At 38.9% G+C, this 27,142-nt stretch overlaps 1 protein-coding gene and 1 pseudogene across 1 annotated transcript in view; both read right to left on the bottom strand.

Moving 5' to 3' along the window:
- Window positions 1-27,142, bottom strand: part of Zfp993 (zinc finger protein 993) — a 478,623-nt gene that overhangs the window by 349,559 nt on the left and 101,922 nt on the right. The window lies entirely within an intron of this gene.
- LOC115486238 overlaps window positions 1-27,142 on the bottom strand; it is a 101,206-nt pseudogene that overhangs the window by 70,150 nt on the left and 3,914 nt on the right.

The following is a 27,142-nucleotide window of genomic DNA, read 5'->3' as shown; positions in this document are numbered from 1 at the left end:
AATTCTATAAAAATATGTCTTACCTTTCCCTGAATCCTCTCAGACTCTGAGCTGCATTGTTCAACCCTCAACCTGCACTGTACTCTGGTCATGGTCTCATCCTGACCTCACACCACAAGTTCCTGACTAATCAGCGCTTTTGAAACTTCACCTACTGATGTATCTTTTTGAGTTCTCTATGTGATTTCCTAGATCTCTGCTCTGCTCATCTTCTCAGACCTCCTTTGGATTCTCCACCCTGTGGCAGGCAAGCACATGGCAGGCAGCCTCGCTATGGCCTTCAAATTCCAAGTATTACATCTTTTACTTAAGAAACATTTTTTTTCTGACTTGGGTTTAGAGAGGTGCTGATGTGGTTAAGATGCTAACTTCTCCTAGAGGGCCAGAATTCTGTTCAAAGTACCTAGGTGGTGACTCACAATCATTCATAATCAAGGTTATGGAAAAATCCAGCACTGTCTAGCCACATCTATACTTCATTCATAGGCTTAGTTCACTGTATATACTGTCGATAACTTTCATCCATAGTATAATGTGTGAGAATTTCCTTAATAATTATATTTCCTGGAAGAAAATAAGTTTATCAAACATAGAGGCAGGGAAGGAGACTAGATAATAAGAAGACTGGAATACACATTATTTACTCACAACTTCTTGCATATTTGGAAGTTGGATTGTAGGACAGGTTGGTTGATATTTTAACCAACATTTATTTCATTTCATTTATTTTATTTTCTATTCTTTTATCTGTAGAAGCCACTGTTGAACTTGACATCCAGATCCTCCTGCCTTACCCTCTCAAGTGCTGGGATTAAAGTTGTGTTGTGTGCCACATCACCAGATTATTTCTATATGTTTTCTTTGAAGGTTTGCTTCATGTGTCTTCCGAGTTTGTTATGTAGTATGGATTGCAACATTATGTACTTCTTCTGCAAAAAGTGATCTGGGATACTGTGATGTTCTAGGAATTCACATTTTAGGTCAATCTAATATCCTCATCTGCCTGGCTGTTACCTTGCTGTGAGCATTTCAGCCTAAACAGAGAGACCTCAGAGTGGTTTCAGATTGTGACCTTGAGTATATTGTGTGATATCTGGAGCTGGCTTTCATCATCTATGTCAATGCCAGTGAGAGGTGAAGTGGATATTACAGTCACCGTTTATAATTACAACAGGGCCACTAACTGAAGAGCAGTAATTCACTTCAACTGTCTATGGCCACAGCCACACTGGGTGCTGCAGATTTTATTCCTGGAGTGTCTAAAGGGTTTGTCCTCTTGATCTCCTTGCTGGGCCCTGACCTGTGCTCTCTGTCCAGAATTAGCAATGAGGAATAAAGCCAGAATTGGTGTAGCTGGGGAGGAGAATCTCTTGAGTTTGGGGCCAACCTGATCTACAGAGAAAATTTCAGGACAGTCAGGACTTCACAGAGAAACCTTATCCTTAACATCTCATGGCTGGTTGCTCACTCTAAAGCATGGTGAATCTGCTTTCCTCCTCTTGCATCTCTTAGCCTGCCTATGGAAACCTAGAATTCCCACCTCTTCTTAGCCATTAGCAGCTAGCATCCTCATTGACTGATTAAAAACTAACTAGGTAACAGGAACTTCTGTGCTCACAAGCAGATTCCCATACAAAGCATCAGAACTACACCCTGCAGAGAAGAGAGAGCAGCACAGCTTGAACTGTGTGTAACCCCCATTGGCTCCAACCTGTGTGTCCAGGTCTAAACTCCACAGCACATGGCTGTGTCTGGAGGCCAAGACTTTTAGGAAGGTAAGCAGGTAAAGGTCTGGCCCTACTCCAGTAACATTGCTGTTCTTCTAAATAGGGGACTCCATCAAAGTACAAGCAGACAGCAATTGTGGGAGGGTGGCTATCTAGAAGAGAAGGAAGAGACCTTCAGAAGCCAGACCAATAGTGCCTGACAGTGGACATCAGCCTACAGAACTAGGAGCAGTTAAGATTTCTGGTGGGTAATCATTGCACTTTTTGGTGTTGTGGCATAGCATACATAGACCAATGGAAGCTACTTCAGGACAACTGTCGCTGGTCTGAACTACTTGAGCCTAGATCTACTTTAGTGTTTAGTATTTTCAAACATTTACATACATAATGAGACATCTTTACATGAGGAACAAATTCAAACACATGATTCTTATGTGTTTTGTACACATGCATCCATGGGGTAGAGAGCCTAACACAAGAGCCAATAAGATGGCTCTTCAGCTAAAAGTGCTTGCTGCACAATCCTGGTGACTTGAGTTCTATTGCATGGACCCTCTCAGAGGCATATCCTGCAAGTGATTCTCTGACCTCCAATCTCATGCCCATGTACTCATTCAACTAGGATGATAGATAAATAACAGACAGACAGACAGCAGACAGACAGAATAGAGTCCTGACAAAAACAACTTAAACAAGGATTTCTTTAAGAGGACAGGCTCTTGGTTCCAGAGAAATACAAGCCTGACTTGCAAGGAAAGTATGGCATGAATGTGAATGGTCACATTGTGTCTGCACTACAGAAGCAGAGAGAGATGCATGGTGGTGCTCAGCTTACTTTCTACTTGTTACTTGTCCCAGGTCCACAGTCCACTATTTGGTGCTGCATACATCCAGGTTGTGTATTCCATTCTCAGCTGAAGCTCTGAGGAAATGTGCTTATAGACATGTCTAGAATCATGTTCCCTAGGTGACTCTAAATTTAGTTAAGGTGACAATAAAAACTGAGATCACATAAGACCACAGACTTTTTTCGCTGATGGCATCACTGTGGTAATGTAAGAATTTTAAATTTGGGGATATATTGGAATCTGAATTTTCAGATAAGGAGTGATCAGCCTTTACTGTGATGGTTGTCATGGATATAATGTCTGCTCAATGAGGTAAAAAAATATCATTGAGTGTTCATGAAAAGTGATGAAACCTATTAATCCATTATTATCTGTGTACTACCTGGCACAGGAAGGCATCCTCTTGTTGGGTAGATGACACTCTGGAGTGTTTTCTCACAATCTAGATTAGAATGATTTTCCAGTTTTCCATTGTAAGATTGGGGACTCCTATCTTGTGGGTTCAGCATCCCCAGAGTTATTGAGACATAATAAAGTATACATTTGAGGTCTGGATGCAGGAATGTATCTTTAAGAATACTTTGTTGATCCCAGTATCACATCTCAGATGGTAAATGATGGTAAGTGAAACTGTGCTAACAAATTCTAAAACCTGTCACCTTTGCTCAAATGGAGACCCTGTTCCTATCCTGTATGCAGTTGGGTGTCAACAGCCAGACTTTAGTCTAAAATGCTCACTTGAGATCCTAAGGCCTATATACAATGCTGCATCCTTTCTAGAACAAGAAAATAGAGTATGGAATGTAAAACACAAGAATAACTTAAAAGAAAATCTTTTCATGAAGAATTAAAATATGTATTATAGATTTAGTTTGAGAATATTTAGTGAAACAAAAAATTAGCATTAGGTAGCCTTATTGTCATGTACCATTTTCTTATTCATGACAAAACCAATACAGATAATAATTTTATAAATTCCACAGTGGTTTTCCTTCAGAATAGTTAAGAGAACCTGAGTAAATAAATGTTACATGTAACAACAAAATGAAAAAGTAAAATGATTTGTTACAATGGAAAGGAATGTTTAAGTTGCATAAGAACTTTACTAATTCTTCATTAATTACTGCACATAAATCTATTACTGTCCAACTTAAAGTCTGAATCTTTTGACTTCAGCAATATTCTTTGCTTTATTATTTGAGATCACTCATCTAACATGATTATAGACTGCAAGGACCAGATCCTTTTATGATTCTTTCACTTCATTACTATTCTTATCTTTATTATTTGAGATCATTCATCTAACATGATTATGGGTGGCAAAGATTACTATCATTTATGATTCTTCCTTCATTTTTCCAAAAATAGAACTCAGGGTTATATTCAGGATCAATCATGAAACTGTAGCAGAACCTCTAAACCTCTGGGCTAGAGAGATGACTCAGGGGTAAAGGGTACTTGCTGCTCATGAAAAGAAACACAGACTGATTCTTTCTTTCTACACACAAAATAAGGTGTGATTTTTACCTGAATCTTGTGTGATGCATTTTGTGATTACTTCATGGTTCCACTGGTTTTATATAGGCATTCAGTGAAAATAAAAACATAGAGAATAACATTCCTATAGTTAAATAAAACTTTAAAGAAAAAAGTCTGTCTTCCAGGTCTGGGATAGCAATAGAAGGGAGCAGGGTCAATACTATATGTGACTTATCCAGTGCTGATGGTTGCTGTAGGCATACGGCTTGCTCAAATGGTAACATATACACTGTACTACAAGTTCCTCCTAAGTGGAATGTTCTCGCAGCCAAGATTTTGGGAGAATGTTCTCCCAGCCAAGGTTTATGTCTCCATAACCAGAAACAGTAAGATTCCATGAAGCAACAATGTGTCAGATATTCCTCAGGAAAATGGTAATGTTATGACCTTCAGGACAGACTTTAAGGCTGTGGGAAAGAACTATGAAAACATGAGTTGAAGATTATATAATTTAAAATTAAAGCTATTCTTTAGAGCTTTTCTCTGTGGGACTGTGAAAGGCAGCCTGTGTTCTAATTGAGCAAAGCTTACTTTGGAGACCCAGTAGAAAACTCTACAAGGGACAGAACAGTGAGCTACGTTCCCAGACACGGGTGTCTGACAACACGGAGCCCCACAACTGAATAATCCTGTGACTATCTGTCACGTTGACAAGGTCCCAAGCTCCTGGCATTCTGGCTAGACTCCAACCTCAGTTACCAGCTCCTCCTAACAGTAATGCTGCAAGGGCTAGGTAACCCAGCCCACTATAAAAGGGGCTGTTTGCACTAGCTGCATAGAAGTCACGGATCTAATTTTGTCCTTCTAAAGGCTATACGTGAAGAAAAACATAAATCGTTCATGAAAATGGAACATTAAACCATGCTCTAAAGCAGATACACGTATAAAGCAATAACAGCTGGTTGACCACATCCAAGTGTGGCCTGCACTATATTCTCAATTTACTATTAAGCACTCAGGAGAATGTAGGAAAGATTTCCTTTGCTACAGTTTTTGTTCAGTATCTACTAAGTTTTATAGCTGTACTGGGTACAGTCCTGGTTTACAGAGGCTTTTGTGCATTTTGAGATCATTCATGTGTTCAGGTATCCTGGAAAATAATTTTTCAACAATGATTTATTTTGTCATTGAGCTTTAGGAGTTTCGGTCATAAGGAGGCTTTGTCTCCACAGTAGCTCTTGTAGACAACAGCTTAGAGAATGTGTCTTAAGACTGTTTCATGAGCACATGGTTTCAACACTACACATGAATGAATCCAATTCTCTAGCTCTGACGTGCCGTAGCCAGTGCCGACTGAATTTATTAACTAGATGTTTATTTAGCATTCAAAGTCATTTGTGAATTTGTTTTGTATTTATAAAATTTATACTTGGAAGAATATTCTTTAATTTTTTAAACATGTTACTATGTTTCTGTTTTATTTCTTGACCAGTCTTAATGATTTAAAAATAAAAATGCCACTCTAACAGTTCTGTTTTACAAAAGAAAAGGGGGGGAGGGCTGTTTGGCCCCTCCTCTCTCTCTTAAGCTCTTAAATCTCTTATTCTCATCTCTAGCTCTCCTCCTCCCTATCCTTTCCTCCCTCTCTCCACATGGCCATGGCTGGCTTCTACTTCCCTACGCCTCTCCCTCTCTCTGACTTTCTACAATGAACACCTTAAAACCAGGAACCATCTCTCCACTCATCAAAGCCCTCTGCTCTTCAATGATGGAATAGGCCTGACCCTAAAGAGCCACATGTCACCTCCAGCAGCAAAGCCTCTCAGCATTTCTAGTCACCAGATCAGACCAAAGACCCTCACATCCTGGGAGCCACAGAGTGCCTTATCCCCCTGCTCCATTCTCCCTTCAGCTCTGGGGCTGACCGAGTTGCCCCCAGAGCCCTCACTTTGTTCTCAGCTCTTCCACAACATACAATGACATCTGGGATATCCATGACTGAGGACCTGTGGTCTGTGGCCTCTGTGAGACCCAGAAACCACAAACTGCTCCCTCTCTACCCCTGCGGACTGGAGATCCATAGCTTCCCACAGCCAGATGCCCACCTGAGCCTCATGGAGATTGCTGTCCACTTGCCCAGAGCACTGGAGCTCTGGTGGGATGTGGGAATCCCCTTTAATTCCCCGCACCCATTGCCCAAAATTTCTCAACTACGCAAACTATAAGCATGCAATATGATTTGTATAAGGGGCTCCAAGTACCTAAAATTACAGAGGTAGCTACACTAATGAGTCAGTAAAGGGAAAGGGATGGTTTAAAAGAACAAGGCTCATGGTGTGAGGAATAAAGGAGTAACAGAAAGTGAGAGAGTGATGATCTCAGGCAAAATTTCACCCAGTTAAGTTTCTGGTTTGAGTTTGAAAATGGAGGCAGGTTTCAAAGTCCAAGAACAGCCTGGAACAGATCGAGTTCTAAGGAGGAAAACATTATTAGGTCCAGGTATCATGGGACACATCTTTAACTCCAGGATTCAGGAGACAGAGCAATACACACCTATGTGTACAAGATCTATCCACAAAGATATTTCCAAGACAGCCAAACTTAGTCTGTGAAGGAGTTGAAAAACAGAAAGGTAATTTCCCACTTAAAACTAGACTCTATATCTAGATTTAGCAACCAGAAAGCACACACAAGCAAACTACATAGGAGCTGCTATGTTTAAAAATCAGTGTACTTCATTTCTTTTTTTAAAGTTATAAAAAATGGAGAAAATGGAGAGATACCCCATGGTGAAGGACTAGTACAACTAGCATAGTAAAAATGGCCATCCTACCAAAAGCCATCTACAGATTTAATGAAATCTCCATCCAAATTCCAACACAATTGTTCAAAGTTGTAGAAAAATTCTCAAATTCATTTAAAAAAGCAAAAAACCCAGAATAGCTAAAACTATTCTCAACAAGGAATCATCATCCCTGACCTCAAGTGTTACTAGAGAGCAATAGTGATAAAAACTGCATGGTATTGGAATAGAGACAGACAGATTGATCAATGGAATAGAACTGAAGGCCCAGAAATTAAACCACACACTTACAGACAATTGATCTTTGACAAAGAAGCCAAAAATATGTAATGGAAAAAAGAAAACATCTTCAATCACCAGTGCTGGTCTAACTGGCAGTCTGTATGTAGAAAAGTGAAAATAGATCCACATTTATCACCTTGCACAAAGCTCAAGTTCAAGTGGATCAAGGAACTCAACATAAAACAAGATACAATGAAGGAAACAGAAGATAAAGTGGGAAAGAGCCCCAAACTGACTTTCACAGGAGGAAATTTCCTAAAAAGAACTCAAATGGCTCAGGCTCTAAGTTCACAAATTGACAAATGGGACCTCATGAAACTAGAAAGCTTTTGTCAGGCAAATGACATAGCAAATAGGACAAAGTGGCAACCTACAGATTGGGGGAAAAAAAAAACCCTTCTCTATCTCCACACTTGATAGAAGGCTAATATCCAATATATCTAAAGGATTCAAGAAGCTAACCACCAAGAAACCAAACATCCCAATCAAAAAATGAGGTAGATACCTATACAGAGAATTCACAATGAAGCAACTGTGGAAGGTTGAGAAACTTCAAAAGAAATGTTCAAAGTCTTTAGTGATCAGAAACATATACATCAAAGCAACACTGAGATTCCACCTTCCACCAATCAGAATGGCTAATATAAAAAGCTCAGGTGACAGCACATGCTGGCCAGGATGTGGAGAAAGAGGACCACTCCTCCATTGCTTGTGGAATTGAAAACTGGTCAACTATTCTGGAAATCAATCTGGAGATTCCTCAGAATATTGGAAATAGATATACCTTAAAACCCAGCTATACCACTCTTGGGCATATACACAAAAGATGACCAACCATGACACAGGGGCTTGTGTTGCATTATGTTCAGAGTGGCCTTACTTGTGATAGCCAGGATCTGGAAACAACCCAGATGCCCCACAATGGAAGAATCGATACTGAAATATGGTTCATTTACACAATGGAGTATTATTCATCTATTAAGAACAACGACATCAGGAGCTTTGGAGGAAAATGGATTGAACTAGAAAATTCCATCCTCAGTGAGGCAACTCAGACCCAAAAAAGGACATGCATAGTATGTACACACTAACAAATGGATATCAGCCAAAAAAAGTATATAATAAAACATAAATGACTACAGAGGGTTAAAAAGCTCAAGTTTCCAAGTGAGGATGTCTCAATCCCACTTGGGAGACAGAGGAAAGCATTTTTGGGGGAAGAAGTGGGGAGAGAACTGAGTGGAAGCAGGGACAGAGAGGGGAAGGGGAAACATGATCAGTCATTGTGAGGGATGGGGGAGGACTGAAGCCCTGAGAACCAGTAGAAAAAATGGAAATAGACAGCCTCAGGAGGTAGGCTATGGAGGTCCATCTCCCATGTTCCAAAGACCTAGAAGGTGAGAGACTCCCAGGACTCAAAGGGAGAGACCTTGGATAAAGTGCTGTCCAGTGGAGGGACAGGTATCAAGTGGAGTAATGGAGTTGAAATCCTATACACAAAACCTCTGATCCAGAAATGTTCCTGTTTGAAGGATCTCCAGGGAGAAAACTGGAGAAGAACATGAGAGAAAGGAAGCCCATGGACAGGCCCAAATTAGGATCCATATCAAGGGAAGGCAAAGGGCAGTGACACTGTTACTCATACTGTGGTGTGCTTATAGACAGGAGCCTGGCATGGCTGCCCTCTAAGAGGTCCAACAAGCACCTGAGTCCGATGCAGATTCTAGCACCCAACCAATGGATGGAAGCCAATGACCCCTGTGGTTGAATTTAGGAAAAGTCAGAAGGAGCTGAGGAGGAAGGTGGCCCCATCCATATGCCAGCAGTCTCAACTGAACTGGACCCCCCAAGATCTCTCAGAAAATGGGCCAACAACCAGGCAGCAAACAACAGCTGACATGATGACCATGACAAATAAACAGTGGATGACTGCCTGGTCTGACCTCAGTGAAAGAAGATGCACCTAACCCTCCAGAGACTAGAAGTGCCAGGAATTGGGGAGGCCTGGTGGAATGGTGAGGTGTAGGGATATCCTCTTGGAGGGGTGGAGAGGAGGGATGGGATGGGGTGCAGAGAAAATTTTAGAAATTTTATTTAAAAACTCAAGGTAAGTGTCTTTAGTGTAAAGTGACACTTGAGTTGTATACAACTTCTATATGCAATTTTATGAATAGTATTACTATGAATATATTTTATGCTGAGAGCATATTGCATAAAATATATTGACATACAAAATCAAGAAGGAGAAATGGTAGAACCTCACTGTTGGATGCAAGGGACAATATATATATATATATATATATATATATATATATATATACACACATGCACAAAATGAGTCATTTGAGGGTAATGCCCTTGGAATAATTCCCTCATTATATCAAATCTGTTAAAATACTATCAAAGTTGGAACATCTGTCTGAACAACCGTGTATCTGCATTGAGGCATTGTTGCAGGAAGTTCTCATGTTCCCAATCAGTAATAAATATGACTGCAATGACACTCTTTGGAGTCTAGCTGTTAAAGATTTCATCTCTGGCCACCACTCTTATAGGTTCACATGAAAGAAAGAAAGAAAGTGTGATAATGGTCTCCTAGCATACATTCCAATACACATACAAACACATATATGCACACATACATACGTATGTGTATGCATAAATGAAAACATAAGAATTCATTCTGAACATGTAGATACTATTACTGAAGAAAGTTGTCATGACCATGATATCAGCAAATATTCAGTGCTTTTTATGTATTTCATTGACCTTATATTAATCTCATGTCAAATATTTCTCTTGGCATTTGACAGGTATATGAATGATATCTTCCAATGCCCCAGCCTGAGAAGTATAGATTGACAATGGGAAAAAAAGCAAATGATCGAGTACCATAGAAAGTGATAGAAAATGAAACAGAATTGACAAGGGAAATATTGATTTCCTAGGAACAATAAACACTAGGCCAGGGAATAATCAAGAGCAGAAACCCAGGCTCTCAGTGTTCCTTCTAGCACTTTCTCAGGAATAATCAAATGCTGCACCAAATTCACAAATTTCTTCTGAAAAATCCCACAAAAAATTTACAGATAAAACAGTGCAGAACACAGAAAGAAGGGGAATATGGTACAGTTATCACACAAAGCTGACCTTACCTGGGTCCAAAAGCAAATAACCACGAAAACATGCACACAAAAAATAATAATAGTATGGGTGCACCAGTGCAACATTTAAAAAGTTTCTCTCTAATGATGCAGAAAGTAAACTCAACTTGATTTCATGCCAGAGACTCAAAACTGTTTCAACAAGCACAAACCAAACAACTCAAGGCATAAACTATAATCAGTGGGAGAAAGCTCACAACCATGTCAATATATCTATGAAAGGCCTACAGCAAAATACCACAGTGCATCACTATGAAAGCTGTGAAGAATGTGGAACAGAAAGAACATTACTGAGTCTAATGAGGATAATAGCCAACATCCTAAGCCTATCACTGCACAAACTGAAGACAGCTGTCATCATTCTACTCTATTCAGAAGACAAACAAGGATGTACAGAGCCTCCAAACTAAGGTATCACAGTACAGCAGTGCTTACAAGGAGCAAGTAAGACTTAGAATATTTTCAATGTTCAAATAAGGATATGAGGAAGGTAAGTTTTCTCGAATTACAAAAAAGATAATTCTTTAAGTCAAGACTTGCAAGTATCCCAAGAAATAATCCAATCTGATAAAATACTTAACACGCTATAGAATACAAGAAAAAATATAAAAAAATATATCATTTGGTTTTATACATTCCTAAAGAACAATCTGATAAGTGAGAAGAGCACTCAGTGTCTAGAAGGATCTTGGATATGCTGGTTTAGCATACATACTGCTAAAAGGATCTCTGCAGGCTGATGGGTGTAAGGTGTCATTAATGGTTCTCCCTAGATACTGACTGACCCTTGTGCTGTAATACCAACCTGTCTAACAAGGTATGTTGACAGGTGTAGTAGTGACAAGTAGGTAACAGAAACTTTACTGGTTTGAACTGAGGTCAGCCTACAAAGGAAATAGACATTCACTAAAAGCTGGTCAAAAGTCACTCTAAAGATCACAGGCCCAAGCCGGGTATGGTGGTGCACGCCTTTAATCCCAGTACTTGGGAGGCAGAGGCAGGCAGATTTCTGAGTTCGAGGCCAGCCTGGTCTACAAAGTGAGTTCCAGGGCAGCCAGGGCTATACAGACAAACCCTGTCTCAAAAAACAAACCAAACAAATAAACAAACAACAAAACAAAACAAAACAAAAAAAAAAAAATGACCACAGGCCCAAAAATGAATTTATAACTGACATACTGCTATATGTAGAAATACTGGAAATACATTTAAATTGTTGGTGCTTTCTGGATAACTCAGCCAAACATGGTTTGTAAAGGGAAACTGCCAATTCAGAGAGTGCTGAATAAAAAGCCAGCAGTGGGAAAAAGGCAAAGACTGTAAAAGAAGGAGAAAGTGGAGTTATGGAAACCCCTGCTGTCATTTACCATGGAACATGGAATTATGAATATATGACAGCATGGATACCCATCCAAAACCTTCCTTAAAACATATATGAAACACAAGGATTGGATGAAAACATGAATAACAAGGGACGGTACAGGGAAAGAAGAGATGCTAACTGTGCAAGCACTCTGGGACACTTCATGTGCAAAGGCCATTCACCTGAAAATGCAAGCACTAGGAGATTTAGATAGCAGAGATTAGATTAAACTCTAGGAGCTCTGTAATATCTGCAATACCAAAGAAACCAGATAATACCAGAATGTTTCTCTGTGAATATTCTAACAATTGTAGTATGTATGAACTGAGTATAATCCCTAATTCATGTGATGGAAAATTTACTGACAACAGGATTTTCTGTAAAACAGAAATTGGAGATGCAGGGAAAAATACAATACTGCCATAAATTTACAACATGTAAAACTTGATGCCCTGGGCATTTGCAGACAGCATCAAGTGTGTAATAAAAAATGGGCATAGGAATACATACATTTTCAGGTGAACCCACACCCCACTCCTTGTTCAAAGCCTCTAACACACCTGGATCCTTCAATAGAGTCTCCTTGGCCTTTACCATCTTAGGGCTCTTAGATTTGATTTATAGTTATGCAGATTTGGCTGAGTAATGGAGACCTGAAAATGGGAAAATATCGTTCAAAAAGAACCTGGACCTTTTCATGTGACAAAAATGAAAGATGCCAACACCAGGTGGAAGGATAAACATGAAGGAAAGAGAAGATATCATGAGAATGTCTCTTTTTCCCTGAGGATTTCTGTTTACCCTAGAGATGTGAGAGTCAGTCACACAGTTAGCACACATACAGATTCCATTTCCCAGAAACACTGCAGAACAAGGAAGAATGTAAGAAAAACATTGTGAAATGCAGGATCCAAACTTTTGACCTTCTCCAACAAGAGATCTCTGAAAAAACTCCTGAGTGCAGCGTCTAAGCATTACCACACCTGTAAGAAGTCCACAGCGCAGAACTCAACAAACCATGAATGTGCATGGGCAGACTGCTTTTCATGAAGCAAGGAGTCATTTTTCTTAGGAAAGTGAGCATTCATAATTATTCCAAAGGTACTGTCCAATTTTGATTTAATCCATAGTAAGCTTCCCACTTATTAAAGTATCTTGGCTTGAAATTATCCTCTCACACATGCTGGGCTGAACCTTGGAAGGATTCAAAGAAATTCAGGAGGAATGGCTAACTGGGGTGTCTGTTAATATATCAATAAAGTCATAGTTGGGTAGGTGCTTTCTTGGCTGCTGGTTATCTCTTGACCTGCCCCTCTATCCTCCAACACATCCTCAATTCCCCTCCCCCCACCTGATGGCCTGGTTCAGTCTGGACCCAATCAGATATCTCTGAATGCTTTCTCCCTCAGACTGAAAAGCCAAAAATTAACTGCACCGCCAGCATAAGAACCAGGTATCTTCGTGCATTGCTGCAGCTTTATGTCTTGGGAAAATGATAAAGCCTCACAGGAAACTACAATGGCCTATTAAACTGCCTGTAGCATGTGACCAAATCCATCTCTTGGTCACGATGTATTATTTTATAAAACTTGCCCACATGGTACAATTAGTTTTTCTCTGGAAACACTCAGGGTTGACAGAACCTACTATATATCTTCTCCTCAGCTGTACCTTGCTGCAATCCTGTCTTCATGTTTTATTCAAACCTAAGGTGTGACATTAATAACTAAGCCTATGAAGACACATTTCTCAATGCTGTATTTACATCAAAGACTGCATATACCTCAGTGTTAAACTAACGGAGACTATAACTTTGCTAGGTTAATATTAATATGTACAGCAACATGACGGTACTTTAAAAAGAATATTTTCTAATTCAATCAAATCTGCACTGGTCCCCCATATGACAAATATCTACAAAGCTCTCTCTGGGTGCCTATTCAGTTCCCTGGAGAAAGGGAAATGAAATGGCAAATGGAGGAACAGGCGAGTTAAGAAAGCATGAATGAATTTGAATTCGAGGAGCTCTATTAAGGCTTTTGAAAAGACAACCATCCCGGTACACAAACTCCAGAGAAGGCCAAGGATCTACGGGGTTATTTAAATGAATAATAATAATATATTATGTATATATATTCTGGCAACCATAAAATTAATTAAAACATCACCATGAACCCAATTCACAGGATCTCAAACTTCCTGATAATGGTAAGATACCACAACAGAATTGAGATAGTGGAGGCAGAAAATGCAACCATGCTCCACACACCTGCCCTGCTCCTGCCCATTAACCAGTACAACAGCTCCTCTGACCTGGAAGGTGACAGGACCAGCTGCTCAATGTCCTAGGAGGCCAGCACAGCAACTGTTGCTTAAGGAAGTTTTCATGTTCCACTAATACTAGGCACAAGTTTCCCTCCAGGACTTCCTGACCACCAGGCAACCAAGATACAAAGAGAATGATGAAACCTAGGAACTTCCCTTCACTTCTGCCTAGCCCCGCCTTCTGGACCCGCCCAATATTCAACAGGTTCCTGGAATTCTTCTAAGGCCACCTACTTCAGGAACTTTTAAGTCATTAGCTACCCACTTCTTCACACTAATTTTTGTTGTTTTGGATTTTTTGTTTGTTTGTTTGCTTGCTTGCTTGCTTGCTTTTTCCTTGGCTTTTAAGGTGTCTTTTCCTTAAACTCATCAATTTATGCAGGAATCTCACACTCTCCATCAGGAACCCCTCCCCCAAATCTGTTGCAGGCTGCCTCTCACAAAACTTCCCATGACCTACTCTGCACAGCTTCCAACAAGGTTGCTGCCAGACTAGACCAGAGCTGGATGTAGTAGGACACTGAACCTGGGTTCTGAACCCTTCAGATACAACTAATCCTGTCTAACTTCTCATATTGTGAGTCTAGCAATGTAGGCTAAAAATGCACACAATTAAGCAATCCCTCTGAATTCTGATGCTAAGAACAAATACCCAAAACAAACAGAAACTATGATAAAATGTCCTTGGCTCAAACTGCAAACCATAGAGGTATCCTATAAGGAGCACAATTTATGTGATATCCAAGATAAAGAATAGAAAACACACATCAGGGACATTAAAGTTTGTAAACCATGTGAATCCACTCAGACAGGAACAAAATGAACCATGAACAAGAAAATAATACCAGATGCCTGAGGACACTATAAAATATTAAAATTGAGTTCAATAGGTGCTCAGGAATGCCAAAAAACAAAACAAAACCAAAAAACAAAAAAAACAAAAAAAACAAAAAAACACCTGAAAAGAAAATGTAGTGAGGTTAAAAAAAACAAAAACAAAAACATAGAGAAACTGTGGGAGACAGATTATCAGACTTAAAGAAAAGGTAGAGGAGGTAGGTACCTCAGTCAAAGAAAATGGTGAATTAAAATGATATTAAGTCAAGGCACAATATTATTTACTGCTTGAAGGGTGAGGCAATTAAGAGAAACTCCTTTGGAAAACTGTCTAGATTTTTGTCAAAAAAGTGAAAAAAAAAAAGAAGAAGAAGAAAAAAAAGTAAGAAGGAAAGAAAGAAAAACTAGAACAAAATTACAATACACACTGCACTGTTTGTTGATAAATAGTTTCCTGATTGTTCACTGAAACACTCTATGACACCCATGCATATCAGTATAAGCTGGGGAAAGAAGACTCGAGATTTACCCAAGTCTCATTAGACTATTGCTAGGAAGTCAACTCTTTTCATGATTGTAATGAGTTCCAGGATTCTCATGTGACCTCTTAGGTTCAAAACCTGTTGTGATGATTATGAGAGGTTAAAATGGATTCTAGCTCAGCATGGAGGCGAGAGCTCAGAAGCACAAGCCCAAACCTGGGGGTCTGACTTTAAAGAACAGGGTTCAAAGCCCATGAACACCTTTCAGATGGCAGGGCTACTAGTTTCCCATTGTGGTGACTTTTAGTTTTTCCCATATTGTACTTATGCAAAAAAAAAAAAAAAAAAAAGGTCACAAGTTAATTGATTCTTCATATGTGAGTAGATTAAACATACTGGTGGTTAATAATGCATCTGAGTTGAGTTAAGGAAAGAAATAAAAGCCTTTTCCTCAGAGCATTTAATTAAGTGTGAGTCCAAAGTTGAATTCTCTACTTCATGTTCCCTGTGCCTTCCATCCTCTGTGTGTCTGTTCAGTTAGTTTAAATCTGTAACTTCCTGAAGGCTACCTTGTGTATATCTCCCTTTCTGTCTGCCTTTTGTCTCCATGTTTGTGTCTATCTGAGTAATCTGTTGTTTGTTTGTATCTCTCTGGCTGGGCATAAGAGAGAGCTTTGGAGTGTTTCTAGAACATTAAGGGAACCATCACGTGGGGAAAGAATGGGACAGTGAACAGTAATCTTTAACAGAGTTTTATAAAGGATTAGGTAACTGGCTGTGAGGTCCAGGAAAATTCTCCATCTATTAGAAGGTAAGATCTTTTATATAATATATTGTCACACTCATGGTTCTGCCAATGCATAGGAAAGGACCACGGAGCAAGACTCCATGGAGTTCTGTTGGATACATTCTTAGTAAGATATCTGCAAAAAAAAATTTTTTTTGAAAAGTACCACTTTATAAGTGTATGAAGATGGTTTAAATGAAGTCTTTGAATACTGAAAGAGATGGAGTTCCAGTTGATCTTGTCTTTTCAACTGTGTTACATCAAGAAAGTTGCTAGCCAAAGTGATCTCATAAAAATACCCAGAGAATGCAGGCCACTGACAACAAAAGGGGTTGCTTTTCACAAACTGACAATAAGTCTTCATTGCTAAAGACAGGGCTGACACAAAACACTGTATATGAAAAGGGCAAACTGGTGCCAGTAAGAACATTGACTCTTATATTCCAGTGTCCTCATTAGGGAAGATGCTTTGAAAGGTACACAAAGTAAAATATATACACAGAACCAACCAAAAAGACGTTGATCTATAATTTTTCCTTTTCAGAAAATATGCTTAGGGCAATGATGTCATGAATTTACTGGGAATAACCAATCAATGTCTAATTTGACTTGAATACCAAAAGCACTTTGGTTAAATGTTATATATCTATATACACAAGTGTGTGTGGACATGAGTTAGGGTTACACCTGCCACAGTGTTTGATTGCTGGAATTATGCCAGCAGCACTTCCATGTTTTATGTCTATAAAGTCAAGCAATGTAATCACACTTTGTATATCTCAACAACATAATTTATATTCTAGAAAACATCTTTTGATTGTCTTTCCATTTACACTAACACAACATTAACATCCTAAGAACTAGATACATCCATAATTTTTTTTTTTCTGTAGAGAACAAAAGGATATTATGATCAAAAATAAGCTCTAGGCCAGGCGTGGTGGCATACACCTTTAATCCCAGCACTTGGGAGGCAGAGGCAGGCGGATTTCTGATTTAGAGGCCAGCCTGGTCTACAAAGTGAGTTCCAGGACAGCCAGGGAGGAACAGGATACAGAGGAACCCTATCTTGAAAAACTAAAATAAATGAATAAATAAATAAATAAAAATAAGCTCTAGGGTATAAAACCAGAGTTTGTTCTTCAGTGCAAGAGAAGTACAGTTGTTTATTTGTTTGTTTGTTTGTTTGTTTTTTACCAGAAGTGAAGGAATGGATGTAGTAAGCAGCTTGGTGACCTGTGGTAGTTGTGCCACACCACACCTGAAAGTCCCAGACTATTAAATTGTCCCAGACAACAATCCTAGGTTATTGTTTCTCCATGAGAACAAACCATCCTTGGGGGACATAGGACATGTACCTTACAGCTTGGTGTCCTCTACACTGTATGCTTGATCCTCCTCTAGGCCCTTATTTTTGAATCCAACTTTAAAAAAGAAACACATGTACTTTGCAAAAGACTTTTGAGGTAGTCACACCTTCACCTTCATTGTGCACAGAGGACTAAGACAATTATTACCAAGAAATTTCTTTCCAAAATTATACTTAATAAAGAACCCTGGGATCAGAATCTTGAAGTTTCACTCAGCCTCAACCACTGAGTCTACAGGGAAAATTTAGAGTTTACTTGCCAGTTTTAATAACTCAGAAATTCCTTAGTTTACTCAAACTCAGAACAGCTGATTCTTTGAAAAAATCAACAAGATAGATAAACCCTTAGTGAGACTAACAAGACACCACAGAGACAGTAACCAAATTAACAAAATCAGAAACGAAAAGGGAGACATAACAACAGAAACCAAAGAAATCCAAAAAAATCATTCTACTATAAAATCCTATAGTCAACAAAACTGGAAAACCTGGATGAAATGGACAATTTTCTTGACACTTACCAGGTACCAAAGTTAAATCGGATCACATAAGCAATCCCATAACCCCTAAAGAAATAAAAGCAGTCATTAAAAGTCTCCCAACCAAAAAAAGCCCAGGTCCAGATGTACTTAGTGCAGAATTTCTAACAGACCTACAAAGAAGACCTAATTCCAGTTCTCCTCAAACTATTCAACTAAAGAGAAACAGAAGGTACTTTACCCAATTCATTCTATGAGGCCACAATTACTCTGATACCTAAACCACATAAAGACCCAACAAAGATAGAGAACTTCAAACCAATTTCCCTTAAGAATATCAACTCAAAAATACTCAATAAAATTCTCACTAAAAGAATCCAAGAACTCATCAAAGCAATCATCCATCATGATCAAGTAGGCTTGATTCCAGGGATGCAGGGATGGTTTAATATACAGAAATTTATCAATATAATCCACTTCATAAACAAACACAAAGACAAAAAAACACATGATCATCTTGTTAGATGCTGAGAAAGCATTTGACAAAATCCAACACCCATTCATGGTAAAAGGCTTGGGAAGATCAGGAATTCAAGGCCCATACCTAAACATAATAAAAGCAATATACAGCAAACCAGTAGCCAACATCAAAGTAAATGGAGAGAAGCTGGAACCAATCCCACTAAAATTAGAGACTATAGACAAGGCACTTTCTCCCTACCCATTCAATGTATTACCAGAAGTTCTAGCCAGAGCAATTAGACAACAAAAGGAGGTCAAGGGGATACAAATTGGAAAGGAAGTAGTCAAAATATCACTTTTTGCAGATGATATGATGGTGTATATATAAGTGATCCTAAAAATTCCACCAGAGAACTCCTAAACCTGATAAACAGCTTCAGTGCAGTAGCTGAATATAAAATTAACTCAAACAAGTCAATGGCCTTTCTCTACACAAAGGCTAAACAGGCTGAGAAAGAAATTAGGAAAACAACACGCTTCACAATAGTCACAAATAATATAAAATACCTTGGTGTGACTCTAACTAAGGAAGCGAAAGATCTGTATAAGAACTTCAAATCTCTGAGGAAAGAAATCAAAGAAGATCTCAGAAGATGGAAAGATCTCCCATGTTCATGGATTGGCAGGATCAATATAGTAAAAATGGCTATCTTACCAAAAGCAATCTACAGATTCAATGCAATCCCCATCAAAATTCCAACTCAGTTCTTCAACGAATTAGAAAGGGCAATTTGCAAATTCATCTGGAATAACAAAAAAACAAGGATAGCAGAAATTCTTCTCAATGGTAAAAGAACCTCTAGTGGAATCACAATGCCTGACCTAAAGCGTTACTACAGAGCAATTGTGATAAACACTGGATGGTCCAGGTACAGCGACAGACAGGGAAATCAATGAAATAGAATTGAAGACCCAGAAATGAACCCACACACCAACGGTCACTTGATCTTTGACAAGGGAGCTAAAACCATCCAGTGGAAAAAAGACAGCATTTTGAACAAATGGTGCCGGCACAACTGGTGGTTATCATGTAGAAGAATACAAATTAATCCATTCTTATCTCCTTGTACAAAGCTCAAGTCTAAGTGGATCAAAGACCTCCACAAAAGACCAGAGACACTGAAATTAAGAGGAGAAAGTAGGGAAAAGCCTCGAAGATATGGGCACAGGGGGAAAATTCCTACACAGATCAGCAATGGCTTGTGCTGTAAGATCAAGAATTAACAAATGGGACCTCGTAAAATTGCAAAGCTGGGCTGGTGAGATGGCTCAGTGGTTAAGAGCACTGACTGCTCTTCTGAAGGTCCTGAGTTCAAATCCCAGCAACCACATGGTGGCTCACAACCATCCGTAACAAGATCTGACGCCCTCTTCCAGAGTGTCTGAAGACAGCTACAGTGTACTCACATGTAATAAGATAAAATAAAATAAAATAAATATTTTTAAAAAAATTGCAAAGCTTCTGTAAGGCAAAAGACACTGTCCATAAGTCAAAAAGACCAGCAACAGATTGGGAAAAGATCTTTACCAATCCTAAATCAGATGGACTACTCAGCAATTAAAAAGAATGAATTTCCTGGCATGGTGGCATATGCCTTTAATCCCAGCACTTGGGAGGCAGAGGCAGGTGGATTTCTGAGTTTGAGGCCAGCCTGACCTTCTGAGTGAGTTCCAGGACAAGCCAGGACTACACAGAGAAACCCTGTCTCGAAACAACAAACAAACAAAACCACCAAAAACAAAACAAAAAAAAAGAATGAATTCATGGAATTCTTAGGTACATGGATGCATCTGGAGGATATCATCCTGAGTGAGATAATCCAATCACAAAAAACCATACATGATATGCACTCACTGAAAAGCAGATATTAGCCCAGAAACTTAGAATATCCAAGATATAATTTGCAAAGCATGCAAAACACAAAAAGAAGGAAGACCCAAGTGTGGATACTTAGATCGTTCTTAGAAGGAGGTACAAAATATCCATGGAAGGAGTTACAGAGACAAAGTTTGGAGCTGAGACTGAAGGAAGGACCATCCAGAGACTGCCCCACCCGGGGATCCATCCCCAAAACAACCACCACACCCAGAGACTATTGCAGATGTCAACAAGAGTTTGCTGGCAGGACCCTAATACAGCTGTCCTCTGTGAGGATATGCCAGTGCCTAGCAAATACAGAAGTGGATGTTCACAGTCATCAATTGGATGGAGCACAGAGTCCCCAATGAAGGAGCTAGAGAAAGCACCCAAGGAGCTGAAGGGGTCTGCAGCCCTATAGGAGGAACAACAATATGAACTAACCAGTAACCCCAGAGCTCCCTGGGACTAAACCACCAGTCAAAGAAAAGAAGGTTGTACTCGTGTCTCTACCTGTATATGTTACAGTGCTGGCCTAGTCGGCCATCAATGGGAGGAGAGGCCCTTGGTCTTGCAAAGGGTCTATGTCCCAGGATAGAGGAATGCCAGGTCCAGGAAGAGGGAGTGGGTGGCTTGGGGAGCAGGCGGAGGGGGAAGGGAATACGGGATTTTCGGAGAAGAAACTAGGAAAGGGGATAGCATTTGAAATGTAAGTGAAGAAAATATCTAATAAAAAATATATTTAAAAATGTAAAGAAAGAATAGGGTATATAGATAAACAAAGTTTTCTCAACTGAGGAATCTTGAATGGCTGAGAAGCACCTAAAGAAATGACATTCTTAGTCATAAGGAAATGCAAATAGATCAAACCTCCTGTAACAGCAGATGCTGGTTAGGATGTGGAGAAAGGGGAAGATAACCCATTGCTGGTGGGATTGATTGCAAGCTGGTATGACCACTCTGGAAAACAGTCTAGTAGTTCCTCAGAAAACTGGAAATAGTCTACTTGAGGACCCAGCTATACCATTCATGAGCATATATCCAAAAGATGCTCCAACATATAACAAGTACGCATGCTCTATTATGTTCATTCAAGACTTATTTATAATAGCCAGGAGCTGGAAACAACCCAGATGTCCTTTAACAATGGAATTGATAAAGATAATGTGGTACATTTACACAAAGGGGTAACACACAGCTATTAAAAACAATGACTTCATAAAATTTGCAGGCAAGTGGATGGAACTAAAAAATATCATCCTAAGAAGGATACACATTGTATACAGTCACTGATAAGTGGATATTAGCCCCAAAGCTTGGAATACCCAAGATACAACTCACAGACCACATGAAGCCTAACAAGAAGGACTGTGGAAGCTTCAGTCTTACTTAGGAGAAAAATTATGAAGGGAAGTAAAGGGAGGGAGGGACCTGAGAGGGGGGGGGGGAGATGGGTGGGGAGAGGCGAATTAGGAGTGGGAGGAGACAGGGGAGAAGTATTGAGAGTCAGAAAATTGAATGGAGGTGTGTAGCACTGCGGGGTGTAGCCAGAAACTGGCTGTATCCACTAGAAAGTCCCAGATGCCAAGAAAGCAAGAGTTCCCCAGGACCCAACTGTGATGACATTAGCTGAAATACCCAACAAATTGGGGACTGAACCTGTAGAGACCATATACAGTGCATAGGCAAGGACCACAGTTGAAGAAAGGGGCCACCCACCCATCTCAAGATTTTTAACCCAGAGTGGTTCCTTTCTAAAGGAAATGCAGGGACAAAGAATGGATCAGAAACTGAAGAAATGGCCATCCAGAGACTGCCCCACCTAGGGATCCATCCCATCTTCAGACACCAACCCCAGACACTATTGCAGATGCCAAGAAGCACTTGCTGACAGGAGCCTGGTATAGCTATCCCCTGAGGCTATGCCAGAGTCTGACCAATACAAATGCATTTGTGGTGCTTGCAGATAACAATAAGACTGAGCACAGGGACCCCAATGCAAATTAAGTGACACATGAGAACTTCCTTCCATACTAATATAAAAGGACACAACTCCATCCAAAGTAGAAATTAGCAATTGATAAAATTTGAGCATTATTTACAATAGATTATCTTTGAGACTTGCAGGTCTTCAGTCCATGGAAATTGTATGTCCTCACAGTTAAAGATTCAGGGAATATAATGGTATTATATATGTGATAAGACCCAACCGTTAAATTCTCCACATCCCAGAAGAAAATGAATATCATAGAAAATAAATCCTTTACATACCATGACCACATATCAATAACAGAAATATGGAATGATTTGAGTGAAAAAGGAATTTTCAAAGAAATGTGAACAGCACACTGACCTGGAATTTTACCAGAGAAGAACTCATTCTTTTTTTTTTCTTTTTTTTCTTTTTTTTTCCCATTTTCAAATATTGGAACTCTTCTTGAAGTTTCACAACAGGGTTTGCAAATAAAAAAATGAAATTACTACAACAATGTAATGGACAATGATAAACCACATGAAATGACATTAAAAGCAACATGATACAAGGAATCTTGCCAACATTTCTACAGACATGAGAGCATGGAGTGACATATTTAGTGTAGTAAGGAATATGAATATAATCCTAGGACTCTTTCTGACTTCAATGGACACCTGACATAAACACAGAGTATATGCATCCAGGCTGTAAAACACTATTATCAGGGTTGTTATTGAGAACTTATCTTCCTGGGTCTAGAGTCAAAGACAAATGGCTAGTGCCCACCATGAATGATGCCCACAGTTGAATAGTATTTCATTAGATATCATACTAGAATACCACACCTAACCCTATGATGAGATTCCATTTCATTCTCACAGGCAGATACAGTGTATCTATGTACTATATGTGCCCTGTTGTCTTGGAATACAGACAAAGATTCTACCTGGTAACGATGTTGTAGTTCCAAATGAAAGTAAGAATGTCTATCTCAGCCGGGCGTGGTGGCGCACACCTTTAATCCCAGCACTCGGGAGGCAGAGACAGGCGGATTTCTGAGTTCGAGGCCAGCCTGGTCTACAAAGTGAGCTCCAGGACAGCCAGAGCTATAAAGAGAAACCCTGTCTCGAAAAACCAAAAAAAAAAAAAAAAAAAAAAAAAAAAAAAAGAATGTCTATCTCAAAAAGCCAAGAAAAGGAAAAAAAAAAAGAAAGTAAGAATGTATGACAGGGTCTCCTGAAATAAATACTAATGCATATATATATATACACATATATACATATATACATACATACATACACACAAACATATTTATGCATGAATAAAAACATAAGAACTCATTCTAAACATCAAGATACTATTACTACACAAAGTTGGTATAAGCAAATATTCAGCACATTTTTGTATTACATTGACCTTATAGTTCTCTCATGTCAAATATTTCTCTTAGCTTTTAACGGGTATACAGGTGGTCTCTTTTGATGCCCCTGCCTCATTAGTTTATATTGAAACTGGGAAATAGCAGATGATGGAGTACCATAGAAAGTCATACACAATTAATGAGAACTAACAGGGAAAAAAATGATATCCTAGGAACAAGTGAACAAGAAAGCTTTCTATGTCTTAACACTAGGCCCAGCAATAAGCAAGTATGGAAATCAAGGCCTGCAGGGTGTCTTTTAACACTATCTGAGACTAAATAGATGTAGCACCTAATTCACAAATTTCTTTAGAAAATCCCTCAATCATCTTGCACAGAGAACATTGCAGAATACAGAAAGTAGGGAATGTGGTGCAGTCATCACACAAAGCTGTCTGTACCGGGATGCAAAAGCAAATGACCATAAAAATATGCATGAATAAAATAATAAAGAAATTCTCTCTAATGGATATAGAAAATGAACTCAACTTGATTTCATGCCATAGATGCAAGACTGTTTCAAAAAGCACAAACCAAATAACTCAAGGCACAAAGTACATACAATCAGTGAGAGAAGGCTCTCAACCATGTCAGTATATCTATGAAAGGCCTAGGGCAAAATATCACAGTGGATCACTATGAAAGCTCTGAAGAATGTGGAAGAGAAAGAACATCACTCAGGTCCTGAGTTCAATTCCCAGCAAACCATTCTTAATGGGATCTGATGTCCTCTTCTGGTGTGTTTGAAGACAGAGACAGTGTACTTACATAAAAAAAAACAAATCTTTAAAAAAAAAAAAAGAAAGAAAGAAAGAACATGACTGAGTCTAATAAACATAGTAGCCATCATCCTAAACCTATCACTACAAAAACTGAAGACATCTGTCATCCTTCTATTCTACTAAGCAGAGAGAGACAAGGATGTGCAAAGCCTCCACACTAATTTCCTACAAAGGCCATTCACCTGAAAATGCTAGCACCAGGAGATTTAAATAGCACAAATTAAAGAAAACTTTAGGAGCTTTGAAATACCTCCAATAGCAAAGAAAATGGATAGTACAAATACTCTGCCAGAATGTTTCTCTGTAAATATTCTAACAGCTGTAACATGCATGAAAGAAATGAGGATAATCCCTAACTCATGTGATGGGAAATTGAGTGGTAAGAGGACTTTCTGTAGAACGGAAATGTAGATATAGGGAAAAATATAATGCTGTCATAAATTTATAATATGTAAATCTCTATGACCCAGGCATTTCAAGACAACATCAAATGGGCTAGAAAAACTGGGCATAGGAATGCATGAATATTCAGGGAATAATCAGGACATTTTTACAAAGCATGTCACTTTATGAATCTTGCCTGTGACATAAAGGGTGAGTATTGTTGTCAACATTTCAGAAACAGATCCTAAATTCCTGCATGACTGATATATGTTAGGCTTTAGTTTCAATAACAGTAAATACATGGAATGAATGTATATCATGGAATTATTTTTGTCTGTGTGTATAACAGGAAAAGTACATCTTTCATCTTATGGAGACTGAACAAGAGCTCATTCTAACATGGGAAGAATAACCCATGGTATTACATTCACCAAGAAGTCAATAAGAACAGTAGGACTTTGACTTTAAAACTTGACACTGGCATTTCTTCAAGTACATATCTGACTCTAAAGAGACTTAATTCTGTCCTTATCAGCCTTGCGGTCAATTTTTACTATCACTTGTTTCATCCCAATATTTTGAAAGTGGACAAACTATAATAGTAATGGGTAGTGTGTTCACACACTGGGATTCTTAAGTAGAAGAAGAACATAGCATACTAGCTTAGCATTCCCTAGGGAACGCTATTACAGATTGGCTTGCTCTACTCCTAGATATATCTGGCTTTTGTCACATCTAAGTGCTATAACAATGTAGATCTCTTTTCCTATTGTCTTGTCCTGTCCCTTACCATCAGTGTGGTGACACTACAGTAGCATATATTAGTAATAAATAGTTATAAATAGGTTAAAAGCAGGAGTGAATGGAATAATATTTTTCAAGTCCTCAGAGAAAATAATTGGCAATCCAAAGTAAGTGGCTAACAGTATTGACAGTATATAAAATAAATTTGAATGTAGTAATTCATTAGGACATGTTTTTTAGTCAGAAACCTGCTTAGAGCTGGGCAGTGGTGGAGCATGCCTTTAATCCCAGCACTTGGGAGGCAGAGTCAAGTGGATTTCTGAGTTTGAGGCCAGCCTGGTCTATGAACTGAGTTCCAGGATAGCCAGGACTGCACAAAGAAACCCTGTCTCGTAAAACCAAACAACAACCACAAAAAGAAACCACCTAAACAAACAAAAAAACTACTTTAAAAATGAATTGATGAAAGTATGCACAAAATAACGCATACATTTTTCATGAAATAGGAAATAAGAAATTTCTTGCTAAGAATGAATAAACACAAGAACTAGTAAGTATTTCTCATATACAACACAGTAAAGCTCTATCCCACACAAGGAATTGAGAACAAAGTAAACATACTTTGCCACCTACACTACCAGCAAAATCTTCCAGATTAAAAATCCTAAGGAATATAATCTCACAAGGAACAGAATGTCATCGACCGATCTTCAAAGAACATTATAATAAAGTCCCAAGTAGAAGTCAGAAAAAATGAAACAGATATCAACATACTGAAGAGTAGTATATGTGGATCTTGGTTTTCATTTCAGAAAGAAGAAATTGTACAGAAGTAAACTGACATCACACTGGGTAGGGATACTTGAACCTGTTGTGACTTAGGGTGTGGTTCAGCCCAAGACACACAACTTCAATCGCTCTGGTTTTAGTACAGGCAAGGCCTTAGTATTGACTTTAATCCAAAATATCAAAACTACAGTTTATATGTAGAAGAACACATCCATGTTCAAAAGCAATGTCTAATTGAATGACAGAAAATATGGAATATCAGAGAAAGATCTGACAGAATAGGATCTGCCCAACTTTGCTGTAATGAGAGAGGAAAGAGAAGCTACTTGAGACAGAGAAAGACATTACAAAAAGAAGAGAATAATAAAGGAATACAGTAGAGTGCATGGGCTGCAGTACAGTACAGTTGAGAGAGTAGATCCACAGAGAGGGAGAAGGACACAGTTTTACTGGGAGAGTTTTACAGAGTCAGATTGAAGAGAGAACATGCTAGGCCTGGGCAAAGACAGAATGAGCAGGAGAATGAGAAGGAGCCAGAGGATCACAAAAGATTTCTACAGTTAATTTAAGGTCTAGTGGAACAATTCAGTGTCTGAGAGAAGAACTCCGCTGGGAGAGGAGTTAGAGCTGGAAAAACTAAATTGAATCACCCAGGTAAGCATTGAGAAGGAGTAAGAAAGGGTGGGGGCTTATTCAGCAGCAAATTTCAGAGGCTGAAAACAC

The sequence above is a fragment of the Mus musculus genome, chromosome 4 (genome assembly GCF_000001635.26).
Source record: "Mus musculus strain C57BL/6J chromosome 4, GRCm38.p6 C57BL/6J".
In the NCBI taxonomy this organism is placed as follows: Eukaryota; Metazoa; Chordata; class Mammalia; order Rodentia; family Muridae; genus Mus; species Mus musculus.
This window is presented reverse-complemented; position numbering and strand designations above follow the sequence as displayed.